This window comes from Cryptomeria japonica, chromosome 4 (genome assembly GCF_030272615.1).
Source record: "Cryptomeria japonica chromosome 4, Sugi_1.0, whole genome shotgun sequence".
In the NCBI taxonomy this organism is placed as follows: domain Eukaryota; kingdom Viridiplantae; phylum Streptophyta; class Pinopsida; order Cupressales; family Cupressaceae; genus Cryptomeria; species Cryptomeria japonica.
In genome coordinates, this window is record NC_081408.1 from 246,489,180 (window position 1) to 246,507,866 (window position 18,687).

Consider the following 18,687-nt stretch of genomic DNA (forward strand, 5'->3'; position numbering starts at 1 on the left):
AAGATGCAAAAGTACAGTCATCCATTTATAATACTTTCATGACCTGCTTATACAATATAAGCACTGTTCCACGTCAAGGTGATGTCCCCAACATATTGGGGACTTGCAGGGGCAAAAAAGTTAAAATCTCCTAAAAACTTTAAAATATTGTCATTGCAAATGCAGCACATTGTATTTACTTTTTAAAAATTTAAATGCTTTTAATTTAGATTATTTTAATAGTGATCCCCCTGCGGTCACCTTGCCATGCCCAAAATTTCGAAAAATTTACGCCATCCCTGGATGCCCCTACCCCAGGAACTCAGAGAAACGTTGCATATAGTGTTTAATACTTTGTTGACCCCATCTGATTATAATGCATAAACAAATTTCAATTTTGACCTAACATCAAGCATTGGTGTTTATTAATCATTTACTGCAAAAGTACTACATAAGTCAAATATCAACCCAGCACATATTTGAATAACCACAAAATGTTCTCAGATGAATCAAACAGAAAAACGTGTGATCTTGGTGTGCTTGACTAATTTTTCTTTCTCGCTGCAAATCCTTCCAGCTGTGTAATGTCCCCATTTTGAAATAGGATTTAATAATAAATACTAACAATAAAATTAAAATATAAAAGAACAAAAATAAAATTAGAAATAAAATATAAAGAATAAAATTAAAATAATTAAAATTTAGATATGTTTAATGAATGGTCAAAAGGCATGAAATGAAAAGTTGTGACTCCCTCAAACATGAGGTATAAAAGGGAGAAGAGAACTTGATTTGAAGGGGACCTTTTAAATCAACAATCAGAAGTGCAGATCTGATTTGAATGTGTTGATCTGATCTGAATAAGTGCAGATCTGATTTGAATAATAAGACAACAATAATGAGAGATGAGTTGATGACTCTTTAAATGGATGTCTCTGTCCAAAGAGATGTGTCTCCTCCATAAAATAGGACAGTATAAAAGGATATGGAATGGAGGAAGAAAGGAGAAAGGGAACATAGGAATTAAGGAAGGATTAATGGAAGAAGAAAAGAATGAGAGGAAAATAAGGAAGTGACTCATTCAAAGGGGAGACGTGTTGAAGGGTTGTGACTCTTTCAAAGGATGGTAATTGTGAAAGGTTCTGACTATTGCAAAGGGCAGACATGGTGAAGAGGTGTGACTCTTCCTCACATTGGGAGATATAATAAGGGGAAGGTTTCATTTGAGGAGGGCATCCAAGGGAGATCAATTTGGAGAATAATTTTTTATTCTCAAAGACAACAATGAAAAATGGTGACTCAAATCTTATTAAAGGTTATGAACCTTTCACCTAGAAAGTAGAAAGGGGAGATCACTCCTAGCAAAGCTCAATACATCATCACTCATCAATGCATCAAGAATCAAGCAATATATGAATCAGCAAAGGTCAAATCAAACAATCTATCAATTAGCAAAGATCAATCCAAAAAAGTGGATAAAAAAGCAATCAAAACATCATCAATCATAAATTCACATCTTGAAATCAGAAATCAATCATCAAATGTGTTTTAAGGAGTCGATCAATCTATCAAATCAACCAATTCATCATTCAAACATCACTCTATCAAATCAACATTCATAGAATCAATCATTCAACAACAATCCCTCAATCAAGGAAAGCAATTGAATTAGTATTGGTGCTCGTAAAGTGCAGATCAATCCATAATATATCAGCAATCAGGCCATAGATCAGATTAGAATAATATATGTTTAAATATGTATACCTGATGAATACAGCAATATGCTAATATAATATATATGCATTTAACACTCTGTGTATTAGGCATGAGTAGCAATATGATTTCCAAATAAGCAACAACCGATCAAGGCAAGGTGAGTGAGGAAATACAAGGGGAAACAGTTATGAGGTCCTCTCCTAAGCACACCACCTCATGGTGGTGACGGGTAGTCCCATGAGGCCAACAGGGTGCAAGGAGTGCCCCGCCCTTGGGCTTAGAAGGGAAGGATGTTCTGGACACCCTATTGTAGTTTCCCCAAACATCTGCCACGGTTGACCATTAGATTAAGTTACTCCAATCATAAGGAGGAGAATAAGGGTGACAATAAGAGGGGAAAGGCTATGGGATTCCTCACTAGGCACACCCCCTCATATGGATGGCAAAGGGCCACATGATGGCCAAGAGGGATGGTATCATGGTATATCCGCTCTTGGGCGTAGGGTAGAGGATCATTTATGGCACACTAACATGTCTCCTTATCCTAACTCTCTCCTATGGTTGAATTCCCTTAATGAATTAGATATATCATATGACTAAAATACAATTTTAATGAGCTTGGAATTGTGATTTTAGGGCAAAAACTAGGGCATTTACAAAAGGGAGGATTACAAACTGTAACTATTGTACGATTGAATCAATTTATAAAGTACAATCACCATCAGAAAATGTTTAACCACTTTGAAGCTTGTCAAAAGTGAATAGCAAGATTTCAGAATTAGCAATAAATATGTTGGTTCAAGCGTCAATTTTCTTGTGTAATTTCTATGCTGACCGTTGTTGGCATTGTCCACTTCCGGAACACATTTCACACTCACTTGAATCCCCAGCAACTTGACTTAAACAATACTTGATTCGATCTTCAACCACATTCTGCAAAGAAGTAACTTAATGAGAACTAGTGACTGAGTAAAATAAGCATAAGCATAGAAAGTCACAAAGAACTACGCGTAGCCTCAAAGAATTTGAAGCAGCAAACACATATAATCCTCAATTACATTATTTTTAATTCCTCCAAAGTTTTAAATTCTACATGCAGATATTCTTGGCTTACATGGTGAAGCATAATTACAAGGTAATGATATCTAAGGCCTTCACTAACGACCTCAAGGTTGTATCCTTACATGCATCTGCATAATCTGTGAATTATTTCTATTATTCTATCCAATTTAAAAAAATGGAAAAAGTTCTAACTTGTAATATACCACATTTCAATAACAGAGGCCTAAATGTTTGATAGATCTCATTTAGGGTAAAGGTGCCAGTGTTAAATGTAATTAACGGGCATAATTAATTGGAACATTTAACCCAAAAAACTTGTTTCAACCTTGTTTAGATTTTTTAATGTTACAGAATATGTCTGGAGATATGATAAATGTGGCTTATCGGCAGACGTGCTTATTCTAAATGGTGCAGCAATGACCAGCCCTGTTTGTTTATGTTTTGTTGGGAGAATGGAATTGGAGAAACATTATGAATCTACATGAGATTTTAATAAATTTCTAGGGTGCAACTGAAAAGTGATTGCAAGTTTGATGCAGAAACAAGCATTAATGGGTGCACCCAATAATAAATATAACTCCCTCAATAAAAGTCACTCATTGAAAATTAAGCTTCCAAAGAGTAGGGTGTGGTTTTTTTTTATTCATTACTAGCAGAGTTGATCTTTCAACTTACAAGTCAAAAGTGAGGATGCCTTGATATGGTTTAGTTTTTGATGGTCCATGGATCATGTCAATCATGAGCACACACTAGAAAGCATGGCATGAAGAATAGTGGATGTGGATGCCAATTGCACAGATGTTAACCTGGCAATAGTGATGTGATAAGGCCAGTGGTGGATGACATGGCAGATGTCTTCCAACCTGGAATGATTAGTTCGGATGTAATTTTAACAGCTAAACATGACTACAGGAAGGGCAACCATTATGTGGATTAAACCTACTTTGAAATGATCTAGAACGATGTGTCATGTGACTTGCCAAACTGAAAAGATTCTTGGAAGATTGGAGAGTCAAAGAACACTAAAGAAGATATCAGAGAAAGAGGAGGCATCATACGATAAAGAAGGACAAATGTGTAAGAATAATTTAGTGGGGACTGAACCATACTACATACCATTAAGTTACAAGACCTTGAGCTGACCTGTTAAAATATTCATCACTAGCAAATACCTACAGACAATGCACGAACTGAGGGAATGAGATACTGCCATTGGGTTCCTAGATGGACAACTACAACCATGACAAAGATTTTGTCCACAAAAGAAAGGAACAAGACTGTCCCTTATCTCTGGCATGACCTAAGATGGGATACGTTTAGATTTGGGAAAGACACTGAAGCAATAGAAGACAGAAATTGGACTGCAATGCTATTCTTTAGAAGGTTGAAGTTCAGCGAGATATAAGGCTTTCTCTCCATGTGTGTATTATAACTCTGGGTTGTGTGTACATGACGATATTTTGTGTTGGGTGAGTTTCTGATTTAGTGACCTATCAAGTAGGGTGTATATTCGTTGTTGTGTGTATTCTAATTGTCGAAACCCAGTTCAGACTCTAGGGAGATGGTAAATGGTAGTCATTTCTTATTTGTAATTTTGTAGAAATGTAATATGGTCTTCAAGTTGATAGTTCCTTGGTAGCATTCTCTACCTTCAACTGATAGCTCCTGGATGATTTTTTTTATTATTATAATGTTGCCCCTACAAATTTAGTATGACTAGATAGTATAGACCTAAAGGCATCATATTCAAACAGAAGTTACCTTCTAGCGTTGAGCCTAGCATAGAACTGATGTTAAGATAGTGTCAGATGGAGAGGTCCCACAGTCTCTCTGATTTTGCTTCTAGTAGGGTGTCTGTTATAGATGCTTGTAAGAGCGAGGTCATGCAACGAAGCTCAGATTGAATCTTGCAGTATTAAAGAATTTTAAGTCTCTTGATTTCATGGACAAACCAAGTGTGCAAAGGCAAAATATTTAGTATAATAATTGGTTTTGTAATTACTTTTTTAAGTAAAATAATTGGTAGTGTAATTACTTTTGTTCTCATAATCATAAATAAATTGTTAGTATAATAATTGGTAGTGTAATTACTTTTGTTCCCAAAAGATTGTTGGTAGTTGCTGACAGTTGGTAGTCTTAACCAACCACCAGGGTATTATATATACTTTGATTGTTGTATCAGGAAACATTCATGATTGTATACACATTACACTTTGATAATAATAAACAAATCTTTCTATCACGTTATTGTGTTGATTACTGTTATCTAGTGTTATTGTATGGTATGGTTTTTTATCTTGTTTACTTTGTGTATAGGGAGGAAGAAGAGAGGGATACAAGTAGACATCGTACCCTGGCAATTAATGCCCCTGTGACCAAACAAGGAAAGAAAACGTATTGCAAACACTCGGGAGGAGAGAGAGATCAATGAGAAGATCTCTCTGGATCAAGGAATAAAGTGACAGACGGCAGTGATTACGGAGAATAGTTGAGTCCCAGAGTCCAACAACTATCGAGCACTATATATACTTTGATTGTTGTATCGGGAAACATTTATGATTACACACATTATACTTTGGTAATAAAGAACACATTTTTTTGCCATGTTATGGTGTTGATTACTGTTATCTGGAATTATTGTATGGTATGATTTTGTATCTTGTTTACTTTGTGTAATCAATTAAGTTCCTTTCAGGAGTAAACATTTTCGCGTCATTGTCAATTCGAACTTGGAGATCTAAGTGACTAAGAATGACGATAGACAGGATAGCAGAGTAATGGGTCAACCAATTGAACGACCAGATTCAATTAAGGAAGAGGAAGACCCAAGGCAAGACAAGTTGACACAGAATTTGGTATACTTGTGAGAAGCATCCATCAGCCAGTACGTTTGATGGGAAGTTCGTGAAAACGAGGTCCCTAGGAGCAGTGTATAGGACAGCCTGACAGTGAATGGCGTCGTCGATCGTCTCCTTTTTAGATTGACAAGGTTGTTGGCACATAACCTCATTGCTCTCCAAGACTAGCACGAGGACAAAAACCAAAAGTAGCATCAGCAATAGATACTACAACCGTATGAGGAGAGAAACCATAGGGAGGAAGACAAGAGGGATAAGTGCAGACGTCGTACTCCTAGCAATTAATGCCCCTATGACCAAACATGGAAAGAAACACTTGAGAGGATAGAGAGGGATCAATGAGAAGATCTCTTTGGATCAAGGAACAAAGTGATAGATGGCAGCGATTATGGAGAATAGTTGTTGAGGAGTCCCAGAGTCCAACAAAGAGTAAGAGCAAAGTGTTAGCCGAAGCTATAGCTAGGAGAGGCAGAGACCACGAGGTCCCTAGGAGCAGTGTATAGGACAGCCTGACAGTGATGGGAAGTTCGTGAAAACGAGGTCCCTAGGAGCAGTGTATAGGACAGCCTGACAGTGAATGGCGTCGTCGATCGTCTCCTTTTTAGATTGACAAGGTTGTTGGCACATAACCTCATTGCTCTCCAAGACTAGCACGAGGACAAAAACCAAAAGTAGCATCAGCAATAGATACTACAACCGTATGAGGAGAGAAACCATAGGGAGGAAGACAAGAGGGATAAGTGCAGACGTCGTACTCCTAGCAATTAATGCCCCTATGACCAAACATGGAAAGAAACACTTGAGAGGATAGAGAGGGATCAATGAGAAGATCTCTTTGGATCAAGGAACAAAGTGATAGATGGCAGCGATTATGGAGAATAGTTGTTGAGGAGTCCCAGAGTCCAACAAAGAGTAAGAGCAAAGTGTTAGCCGAAGCTATAGCTAGGAGAGGCAGAGACCACGTCCGTGGAGTGAGTGGGCGGAAGTTGCTAGGAACCTACCACTCCCGTACGAAGTAAACGAGGATCTTGCCGACCAAGCAAATAATCAATTTGTACACTCAATGTCGGACGAAGGGACTGACTCCACAGAAAGTAGCCCATCTGTACGGTCTGTACGTGACAAAAATGACAACGAAGGTAGGGACTTCCAAAGCGAGGCTGCTGAAATTTTTGAACACAATTTGCACCGCATTGAGAGCCTATCCATAAGAGAAGAACTAAGAATAGGGGACCCTGAACCAAAGACCTTAGGGAGGAGGGAATCCAAAAATGAGGAAGGTAGCCAAGGTATCGAGGACGCTGACAGTAGACATGTAGAGGGCTCCCACATGGCCGAGAGCATAGTTGAACAACTCAGCAACTTAAAAAATTGATTAAATTTAATAAAGTGCATTTTTTTTGCAAAATTCAATGAGGAGATGCATCCAATGAGTATACAAAAGAAAAAAACTGAGTCTAGATATATTTTATTGATTTAAATGCAAATTGGGTACAAAATGGCATCCCCTTGTGGAATGTTGATGGCTGATAGACTGAAACAAAATGGAATAGAAAATTATTCTTGTAAAACTAAAAGTAAATACTACAAAAAATTTACATCTTCCTCTTCCTAGCTTTAGTGAAAACCAAGGGAGAGATAGAACTAGAGGATCTAGTCCTAGGAGTTTGATGTAGCTTCTCCACCTCGCCAAAATTAGGTTGAGGGTAGCACCCCTCACGGGGGTCTAAGGGTGAGAGAGGGGTAGAGAGATAGGTCTAGATCTTGGGGGAGAGAGGAGAGAGTGAGATAGAGAGTGGTAGAGATAGGGGATAGAGGAAGAGTGATAGGGAGATAGATACGTCTAAAATTTGGGGTAGATAAAGTGAGTTAGATAGAGAGAGCAAGAGAATGTTGATAGGAGCCTGCTGAAAACTGAAATTTGACTGTCTGAAAATTTAAAAGATCTAAAACCTAGAATTTGCATTATAACTCCTGGAGATTTGAAACCACTCTCAAACATCCTGTCAACACATACATGAAATATAACTTAAAATATAAAAAAGGAATAAAACATATACTTAACTGTTATATTAATTGTATGTATTCTGATGAAGAAAATGAGATTGACTTAAAAAAAATTTAGATAATTTTTTTACGTGTTTGGGCCTCTGTTTTTTATGCAGCTGAGTTTTTGCTGAAAACTCACCAAGTTTTTCCCAAAACTCTACGAGTTAATGGCATAAATACTCGACGACCAAAAAAAACACGCTTCAAAACTCCTCGAGTATTCCATCTATCGAGAGTGCAAGCGAAGCACTATAACATGGGCGAGAGCGAAACAATCCTATTATATGGTACATACTGACATAGAATGATGGTCCCCCGATGAGTCCAAGTGTGGAAATGCATAAGCTCCCTAAGTTCATAGGGAACAGATCAGAGGATCCAATATGACACTGTAAGACATATGAGACCATATGGTTGGCTAGCAATCAAGAGGATAAAGATTATTGGCTAAGGTCATTCCCTGCCACATTGCGGGGAATAGCCATTGATTGGTTCACAGACTTGGATGATGAACATACACGATCCTGAGAACAATTGAAGAAGGCATTCCAAGAGGAGTTTAAATTGTTGAGGGATAATGAAATTGTGGCAAAAATTTACAACACTAAGCAAGGGAAAAATGAAAATGTACGAGCTTACAATCGTAGACTCGAGGAGCTATTGGGTAAAATGGAGAACTAGCCAACCGATGGGCTGAAGAAACGGTGGTTCATCGAGGGGTTGATCCCCTTGCTAAGGAAGAAAACGAAGGTGGTACCCCCATCGTTGTACACCGATGCCTACAATCGAGCAATGGACATTGAAAGTGAAAACAAAACATCCTGAGTAAAGAGGAAAGGCAGTGATGATGATAGTACAAAGGAGAGTAGCAGCAACAGTGAAACTAAAACAGTACAAGCCCTCTAATAGGATACACTGAGAATGACGAAGGAATTTGAGGCCGAAAAGGAAAGCTCAAAGGAGAGTAAGGAAATGTGGTGCGCTGACTATAAAGTAGGTCAAACAAAAACCACTTGTCCAAAAAAATTATTTTGCGGCATCTACTAATAATTGGGACATTCCATTAAGGAATACCCGTACAACTTACAAACGAGGAGCACACAAGCGCTCTTTGCCCAAGTGGAACAAGCAACCCAATGACCACACCACCAAAACCACCTACCAATCCTAATGCATCACTTGGCAGGTACCATAATAATAGGCAAGGGAATAATGACAAATTGCTACAATAATAACAATACCCACGAAGAAGAATACAATAAGACGCGAAGAGAAGCATGATCCAGTGCCAAAAATGTAATGAATGGGGTCACTTTGTGCAAAACTGTTAGACGGTCAAAATAACAACACATGTTTTCTATGCAAATGGTATGGACCTGGAAATCACGAAGAGGTCGACTACTCGAAGTAGAAGGGGGTAAATATGATGGCCATGGAAGAGCCAAAGGAGGAAGGATTGGCGATCACCAAGCCACAAACAAAGAAAGCAATATATCTAGATCCCCGTACGAAGAAAGAAAGACTTCAGGTAGCCAAAGCCGATGTAGAATAGGCAATGGCGAATGAAAGCAGAGTCTCAAACGAAGCCGCCAATACTCCATTATAGTCAGAGTCAGAGAAAAACATTGTAGGATAGGTGTTGCAAACCACAATACCCGTAAAGGTAATTGACCTTCTACAAACCATGCCACAACTAAAAATGGCGATTACAAATATAATTAGTGTCGGTGATGACAACTATAGTCATCGGAAACAGTACAAGCCACGAGAGAAACTGACAGAGAAACTGCCATGTGAAGGGGATAGGGTGAGTGACTAAATGTTGTTGACGATGAGCATTGGTAGGAAAACACTGTCATGGAGATGGAAATTAAGGGAATGAAATTAAAAAACACAAACACCATCATCGATGGAGGCTCGAGAGTCAATGTACTACCAGAGGAAACTTCGAAGAGCCTTGGAAAACCTACACTCTGGCCGCCAACCTTCAACTTGGTGGGTGCCAACCAACATGGCATTAAGCCATTGGTGAATTTGATGGCACAGAAGGTAACAATTGGCACATAGTCCTTCCTGGATTTTGTTGTCATCCCATTACAAAAAAAGGCATACGAGGCTCTCCTTTAGAGAGGGTGGTTAATCACTACCATGATAGATCACAACTAGAAGCCGAACACACTCTCAATTGAGAGTCAGGGAAGGAAGTACATCATCAACCTAAGGAATCAGGTGGTGAGTGAAGAACTATCCTCTTTTAACTCAGAGTCTGAAGACAAAGAGTGGAGTATCGAGGAAGGAAAGAAGAGGATGGAACCAAATGATGAAAGGAACTGGAGCTGGAAGATTGCTCGAAGGATGAAACAAGTTCTCTAAGCGGGCTATTTCACTGATAGATGGAGGATTACAAAGTCTTCCACCCAGAGTACGACATGCTACAAATCATGGAGATCGAAGAAATCAATGAAGTTACAGAGAGTGCTACCTTCCATCCGGAGTATGAAGAATATAAGGAGTGGCATGAGTGGATGAAATGCCTACCCATTGTATTGAATAAAGTAATGAAGTATGAAGAGTTGAATGTGTACAAGGTAAACTTGGGTGATGAGGGCAAGCCGAAGGTGATTCTCATCAGTGACGATTGGAACTTGGTACTAAAGGCAATGACATTCAAAATATTCATGGAGTACAAGGACACCTTCATGTGGACATACAAGGACTTAAGGGGATACCACTGAAACTATGCATACACAGAATTCCCCTTGAACTAGGTGCACAACCTGTATAAAAGCGGCCCTACCGGATGAATAAAAACTACGTCGCCAAGGTACACAAGGAGATTGAAAAAATGTTGGAAGCCAACATAATATTTAAGGTGGAAACAAGTGAATGGGTCTCGTCAATTGTTATATCTCTGAAAAAGGAAGCAAACCAAATACTAATCTGTGTGGACTTCAAGTGTCTCAATCCAGTAACAATCAAAAACTCGTTCCCAATCCCATTCACTAACACCATATTGGAGGAAGTAGCAAGCCATGAGATGTACTCCTTCATGGACGGATTCTCCAGATAAAATTAAATAAGCATTATCGAGGAAGATAAACTCAAGAGTACCTTCGTGGTGGACGACAGGATGTATGCATACAACAAGATGTCGTTTAGCTTGTGCAACACCCCCGTCACCTTTTAGCGTATCATTCTACATATCTTTGACAAGATGTCCATAGAGAATTTCAAAGCGTTTCGAGATAATTGGCCAATATACAACAGGAAGGAGACTCATCTCACTGCACTTCGAGAATGCATGGAAAGGTGTTGAAGGGCACATTTGGCATTGAACCTAAAAAAGTGTAGATTCATGGTACCCCAAGGGAAGCTATTTGGCCACATAGTTTGTAAGGCAGGACTAAAGAAAGACCCAAACAAAGTAGGGGTCACTGTACAGATAGAGGCATTGGAAAATGTAGCAAGAGTCAAATCCTTTCTAGGTCACATTGGTTACTCTTGTGACGTACTCACACGTTGCCCCATTGCAAACGGGGACCCCCACTTTTTTCTGCTTTCTAGGATAGTGGTAGAGTCTTTTTCTATTAGCCTTTGGGTTGAAGAAGTGTAATTGGTCAAGAGATAATCAAGTCCAAGTCTCCCTCTCTAGAATAAGTGAGGTCAGTCAGTTGTCAAGGCTTAGGAAATGAATGATCATCTTTTGCTTGCAAAACTAGAGATGAAATGCTAAATTTGGCTAATGTATGAAAATTTCCTTTGATTGCTTGGATCAGCAACCAAGGCATTGACAACACTTCCTTTGCCCAGCCAGGGCATAATCCCTTCCACTTCTCCCAGCACTGCCAGTGGGTTCCCAAACCCGATCACTCCCATTTCCATTCCTCACCTTTGCCATCACCATTTCACCCTTCCATTCTTTCCATATCTCTCCCTCTTCATCTCACAGCCCTTCCATCTTCTCTACTTTCCACTTCCACCCCTCTATGCCTTCACCACATCCCTCACATCTCCCTTTCCACTTCCATTTATTTCCATTCACCCTCACCTTCCCTTCCACCCTTCCATCCCATTCACTTCCTTCCCTCTAACCTCTATCCACCTACCTTCCTACCTACCATCCTACCTTCCCACTCCCCTTCCTACCTTTACCTTTACCTCCACTACTACTTCCATCTCCCTTACCTTCCATCTCCTTCCACTTCCTCTATCCCCTCCCTTCCTACATCCCTTATCTCTCCATCTTCTTTCATCACCTACCCTTCTACCTCACCCTCACCTTCACCTACCTTCACCTATACCTTCACCTACACTTACACCTACCTACCTCTACCTTTGCCTACATCCTAACCTCATCTCATATTCTTTACCCCCACTAACCTCTTACTCCCTTATCTTACGCATTCACTATCTTATTCCCCTACCCACTTCCTACCCTTATCCTATCCTAACCACCGTGAACCCCTTGCTATCCTCTCATAAACCGGTCCCATCCTAGTTTACATCCTACCCCCTACACCCAGCCCCTGACTATTTCCTTATAACTCCTCATCACCCGTCACCTCCCTTATCACCTTCCCCAAACTCCCTTTTCCTAATTCCTAACCCACCGCAGCTCTTAACCTTCTACCCCTTACCGCCTTCCTCACCCCTTTATTCCCTTTCCTAACCCCTTATGTCTCCCTTTTCCCAACATCCTCTACTTCCCTTTCACCCGTGGCCTTTCTTTACCACATTTCTTCATCCCTCTTGGCCAAGCATGCTTGGGCCCCACCGAAACTTTGGAGAGAAGAAAAGTTTTAAGGCATTTAGAAACCAAAAAAAAGAGCAACCACCTCACCATCATGACACATGCTCAAGCCCCTTAAATCCACGATGAAACATAAGGCAATAGGTAGCAGTATTGAATAAGGAAGCTGGCCTTTGAAGTAAAAGATGTGTCACTTAAACAAAACCATTTGGGATTTCAATTCAAAATCAGATCATAGAGAGAGCAGATTGCAAATTCCAGTTACAGCAGTAAAGGGAAGGTCCAAACAATTATTCACAGTATGATGCAAATCAAGACAGATGCAAATACTAGCAGTAGAGGTGAATGTGAAGCAAGGCACTCTGGGTTTTCTACTCCATATTACATGAATCTCCTCAAATTTCCATCATTCTATACACAGCCTCTCCAAAATCTGAAAATGCATTCAGAAGTGAATCAGAGAAGCAGGTTACAGCAAAAATACAAATAAATCATGGCAGATTCTGAGACAAGGATATCAAGTTGCAGAACAAATTAGATTCAATAACAGAGCAGCAGATGTGAATTTTTGCCAGGTTTCAATAAAAGGAGGGGTTTATGAAGAAGTTTGTTAGAAATGATTTTGGGTAGACAATGATGGTCATGAATGTTGTTAAGCTATGAACTAACATTTCTCTTGTCTCAGTTACTTGTATCTTATTTTTATTCTCAAGTTTTGATTCGGGATGTTCTCTTTTGTGTGATACAATGAATACAAGATGATGACAAACTAAGAATGGGAACTCCTCAACACAAGGGAAAAGATCTACATACTCAAGAGGAATTGATTGGTGAATAAAAGAGGAAGGCTATTGCAACATACGGGATTTTCTCAATAAGACAACATGAAGGAAGGACCTCACTAACTTAGTGATACAATCACAACAAGGATTAATCAACAATGCACTAAGGATGTTGGGATTCACAAGCAAAGAGAGGTTTTGTTAAAAACAAAGGTGAAAGATGCCACTTTGTGCAAATAAAGCACAGAACACCGATTTGCCTGAGTGTAATAAGGTGAGCAATATTGGATCAAATAGACTTGCTTCTGCAAATGAAACCCAAAGTACCACCAGCATATAGTGCAAATGAGAGAAGAGCTGATCGAGTGTGCAAAAACAAGTGTGACAATAAAAATTCGGATAAGTGTTGGATCATTTCCTTTGCTCCTTGTAAAGTCTGAAATGACTTCCTTTGCCCTTGGAAAAGTCTGAAATGACTTCAAAATGACTTCCATTGCTACCCAAAAAGTCCGATTGCACTTCTAGTGGCAAGTCCGAAATTGTCCTTTGATCTATAAATCGCGAACTACTTCCTTTGCCAAGCAATGATTTTGACCTTTTCAATCACCGATCTGGCCTAGAATACATTTTTTTTTGACTTTTTAGAGGTCTAATTTGGGCACAAAGAGTTGTTTTGAAGGTAAATTGATAATGGTAAATGGAAGAGCATGAGAGAATGGAGCTAGAGACTTAAACATTTCTTGTGCCTCACCACAAATGCAACCTTTCCTTTGACATGAAAGATTGACATGAGGATTGAAATCAAAGATCGAGTTAAAGAAGGTTGGTAACAAGAAGCGGGAGATAACAATTTGAAATGACTTCCTTTGCCATTTAAAAAGTCCAATGGCACTTCCTTTGCCATTTAAAAAGTCCGATGGCACTTCCATTGACCCCCAAAAAGTACAAATTTTTCCTTTGTTGGGCAAAAAGTACAAATTTCCTCTTGTAAACAGCAATAAAAATGAACATTATCTATTCAACATCAGCAAAGAAAGCTTTCTGGACTGCAAGTTCAACCTCAACATCAGCAATCAGGACTTGGAGGACAATAGCACAATAAAATCAGGTGTGAAGTGTATGATTGCAAGGGAATACAAAGGAAGCATAAGGATGAAGGAGAAACAACAAAGACATGTTCTACACACTCAAGGCAAGAAATTTTCTACATTCCAAGGCGAGTCAACACCATCACAACTTTCAAGGAGGACAAATGCAAGACATTCAAGGAGGAGGATGCAAGAAATTTCATAGGATAACAAGAGGAATCTAAGCTCAAAACAAAGGATTTCACAACTAGACCAAGGAATTCAAGTCAAAGACTATCAATAAGGGAAGATCAATCATCATCACATTGAGAAAACTGAATAATGTTGAGTATCAAGAGATATTACTCAATACTCATTCATGATGATGAATCAAGTCTACAAGTGCAAGTCGAGATGGCATCCTTGTCATCACTCAACCAATCAAAAGGTTCCATGTTAGTATGTCTAGATACAATGCACTTGACTCATCATATGGAGGCACAAACTTTTAGCTACCTACCCTCATATTTCATTGGTTCACATTCAATATTGAACCTAAATGTAATTTTCTCATTGGCCGAAAAGGAGTTGTTCTAACAAACCCTAATTAGGGTTTCCATTTTGTAATCTCGGCCATTGATTGTGAATCAATTTGAGCCACTCATTGTAAAGAGTTGTCTATAAAAGGCTCGAATCTTCTCATTTGTAAAGGTTAATAGCAGAGTTAACAAGAATAGCAAGTTAATGGTTAAATAGTTCAAGAATAGTTTAGTAGCAGATAGCAGCTAGAGTAGAATAGGAAGAGAAGGCGGAAATTGTTGCCAAAGTTGTAAATAAACTTCTTTTTCATTGAAGTTATGGTGCAATGTGTTGTTTTTTATACAATAGCATGACTTATTGTTGGATCATCACGTTAGCTAATGATAATTAGATGAATGAAAGAACTTTGTGCATAATCAATGGTGAAATTCATATATCCATACCACTAACGATTTGTTGATTGTAAGTTTGCCTTGTGTGGTCAAGTGGAATCCTTAAATGAACTTAACTTCAATTACTATTCACACTTTGATATGCATCGCCTTGATGGTATCCTTGTTGTTGATAGTAATTTAAACATCATTTTGCTTTCCTTAGAAGATTGCACTAAGCTTTGTGGAGTTGTTGCTTTGCATGTCAAAGCAAGGCATAGTGGAGTTTCACCAAAGGTTGTCTATTGCTCTTGAATTCTTAGGATTAGATTAGCCTACTCAAACCTTATGTCTTTTGCCCTTTTTATTTCTAAGCAGATAGTTAGAATCTAAGTTCCAGCAACATCCACACATTCAACATTCAAGTATTCAATGTAAGTCCCCTTGGATTACCAGCAATCACATCAACCAATTGAGATATCCACATGTCATGACTTGACTATAGAAACCTTGGAGTCATCTTGGTTGATCACATCATTTAGTATCCAATAAGATTTTGATCAAGAGAGGATAGAATACATTTGGTATTTTATTCTGTGTTCAATTGTGCTATAAAACACATCAATAGTTACTATTGATGGTTTATAAAGAACTTTGCTCAGATTTCATACCTATTGGACATGCTGACCAGGAAAGGACAACCGTTCACATGGGGAAATCGGATGTTGGTCTCTGTGATTTATAAGTCCTATGGTGTCGAGGAGGAAGACTAGGAAGAGAGGCTTATGGGAATAATGTATAAAATTAAGGTGATGATAGGACACACTCCGTTCCAACTAATGTACAAGCAAGAGGCAGTGGTTCTAGTCGAGTACGTGGTTCCAAGTTTGAGGATTGTTGTTGAGAACTGACTCGATGACACAAAGAGTTTGAAGGAGCGCCTGTTAAATTTGAACAAGTTGGATGAGCAATGGGTAATGGCACAGTGGTCAACGGAAGTCATGTAACGCTGGCAAAAGTTATGGCATGATAAGCACCTTCGTAGAATGAACTTTCAGTTGAGATAGTTAGTTCTAAAGTATAATGGTCATAATAGAATCAAGCCCAAAAAGTTCAAAGTTCATTGGCTAAGACCCTATAAAGTGAGGAAAGTTGGACAGAATGGAGCAATCAAACTTGCAACACTCAATGATAAAACAATCAAAGACCCGGTAAATGAATCAAAGTTGAAAGCGTACAAAGGGAGAAGGGAAACTATTGCAGTAAACATCTTAGGTTATGCTATATGAGGAAAAGCCTGCAAACTGTAAGAAGAAGCAACTTGACAAGGAGTTTGTACACAAGGAGCACCTAGTTGTACAGGAAAGACCATATGTGAGCACAAGCGAGCCATACAAAGGTGTTCATAGCATTTGTGGAATCGGGAGGGTCATTTGGAGGTGGAAGTCAAAGATCCGGTGAAGGAAGAACTAGTGGAAGAGAGTCGTGCGGAAGCAAGGACGAGAACAAGGTCAAACTATATAGAGAACCCTACATGGAAAAAAGAAGCGAGGTCATACGCTAAGGTGAAGCAGAGCCGTATGGAAGCATAGGGCTTAATTTCAATATGTTACGAACAAGTTACAGAAACTCTAGCGGTTATCATAATGACCAACCGACAATGAATAAAAGCCGAAAAATTCATTTAGCATCCATTTCAAGCATGGCAACAAGTAACAATAAGGGGAAAAAGACTCGACCTCAAGTGCAAAAGGACGACAGAGTTCCCGTTGAGACGCACGTTTGAGAGCCTGAGAAGTATTGAGTGTTGCACATGGTGACAGGAGACACCTGAAGATAATACCGTCAAGGATTCACTGAGGAAGGCCAAGGTTGACAAGGCAATTCAGATGCCTGTATTCAACGTAAGGGATTTTGAGCCAGTGTTGAAGGCTATGGTAGTAGACTATGATCTCCATTGGAAAAAGTCTACCATAACCTTCCACAAATGTAAAGTTATTATATTGTTTTGGCCGAATGAGTTCACCAAGGTGTTTGGTATCCCCTTGAAAGGTGTCAAGGTAGCCAAACCCTTAGTAAAGATGACCACCAAAGAGAAAAATAGTTTGGTGAAATTGGTGTGTCAAAGTGACATAACACAAAAAAAAATGGGAGAGCGTTTGGAATAGCAGCAACAAAGGGGTTAAAAAGACCATAGCGATGGCTGAATGGAGGTGCCTCATGAATTTGATAAAAAGTTGTCTCACAAGAGCCAGCAGAGCCTCAAATATTTCCATATGGATGATATATGTGATGAACAGGATAATGAACAAGAGGGTTTACAACTGGGCAGTGGTGTTGTCAAACAGGATTCAAGAGTTTTTTAGCCTTGAGCATAAGGCATTTTATATGTCCCACCATGCCATTGGTCTTTTCCTCAAGGCACTCAAAACCTAGGTTCCCATAGATAAATGGGGCCACTTCCAACCCCTCAGCCAAGTGGACCCATCCAAGCCAACCATGTTTTACTGGATGCATTTGGACATGCTCACGGTTGGGAGTAAACACAAGCTATGAGAAAGAAACGGTGGCAAGAGTTGCAAGAAAGTATCAAGCAGAGTGTGGAGGGTGACAACAGTCCGAAGGAGACTATGGAGGTCTCATCCTCTAAGAGCGAGTGTGGAGGACAACATCAAGAAAGGTGGCCCATGAAAGTGATGAGGACAGCATGGAGGAAGTGGAGGAGGTGGTGAGGATCACTAGCACAGAGGCTCAGCCAACAAAGAATGTATCAGAGGAAAACCCATTGCCAACTCCGCTAGCCATGGGAGTAAGAGAGACTCTCATAATAGTTTCGAGAGCAATGGCCGAGAGAATAGTACCACCTCCGTCGAGGGCTGCAATGAGTGGCAGTGTCACATTTGTGCCAGTGATGCTATCCCCTATAGCACACTTAATGGCTCCAAACACGTCACTTCAGATCGCTATGCCACACGAAAAACAAGAAGCCACATGGAGTACAAGAAGCCACACCAGTGGCTATTGTGGCGAAATGGAAGACAATGTTGGCTGTCAAAACTACTACTACCGAACCTACCAATGACGTCGCACCCGCCACTGTCGTCGTGCTTGCCAATACCGCCAATGCTATCACATCAGTCAGTGATACCGCACCTATTGTAGAACCTGACAATGCTCCCATGGGGTTAGTTGAAGAGGTGGCAGCTGCTATAAGGATGGAAACTATGGGAATTGACAATTGGTTGAGCAAATTTGATGTGGCACCCACTGCCCCTCCACCACTATCACCGAGTCCTATGGAGGACACCAAATTTCAACCTAGAGAGGTAGGAGAAGCCACAAAGCCTGGTAAGGAGGAAGAGACTCAGATGGAGAAGAAAACGAGGCCTACCGAGGAGGACCTAGTGGATATTGAGGAATCAGAGCAACACGGAGAGCAGAGTGAGCATGACATTCTACAATCTAGGGCAGCAAGGGAGATGATGCTCAAGAAGGAAAGGTCAAAGGGGTCTA

At 39.7% G+C, this 18,687-nt stretch overlaps 1 pseudogene; it reads right to left on the minus strand.

Annotated features, from left to right (window-relative positions):
• Positions 1–2,361: 2,361 nt before the first annotated feature.
• LOC131875062 (sirohydrochlorin ferrochelatase, chloroplastic-like) overlaps positions 2,362–18,687 on the minus strand; it is a 57,335-nt pseudogene continuing 41,009 nt past the window's right edge.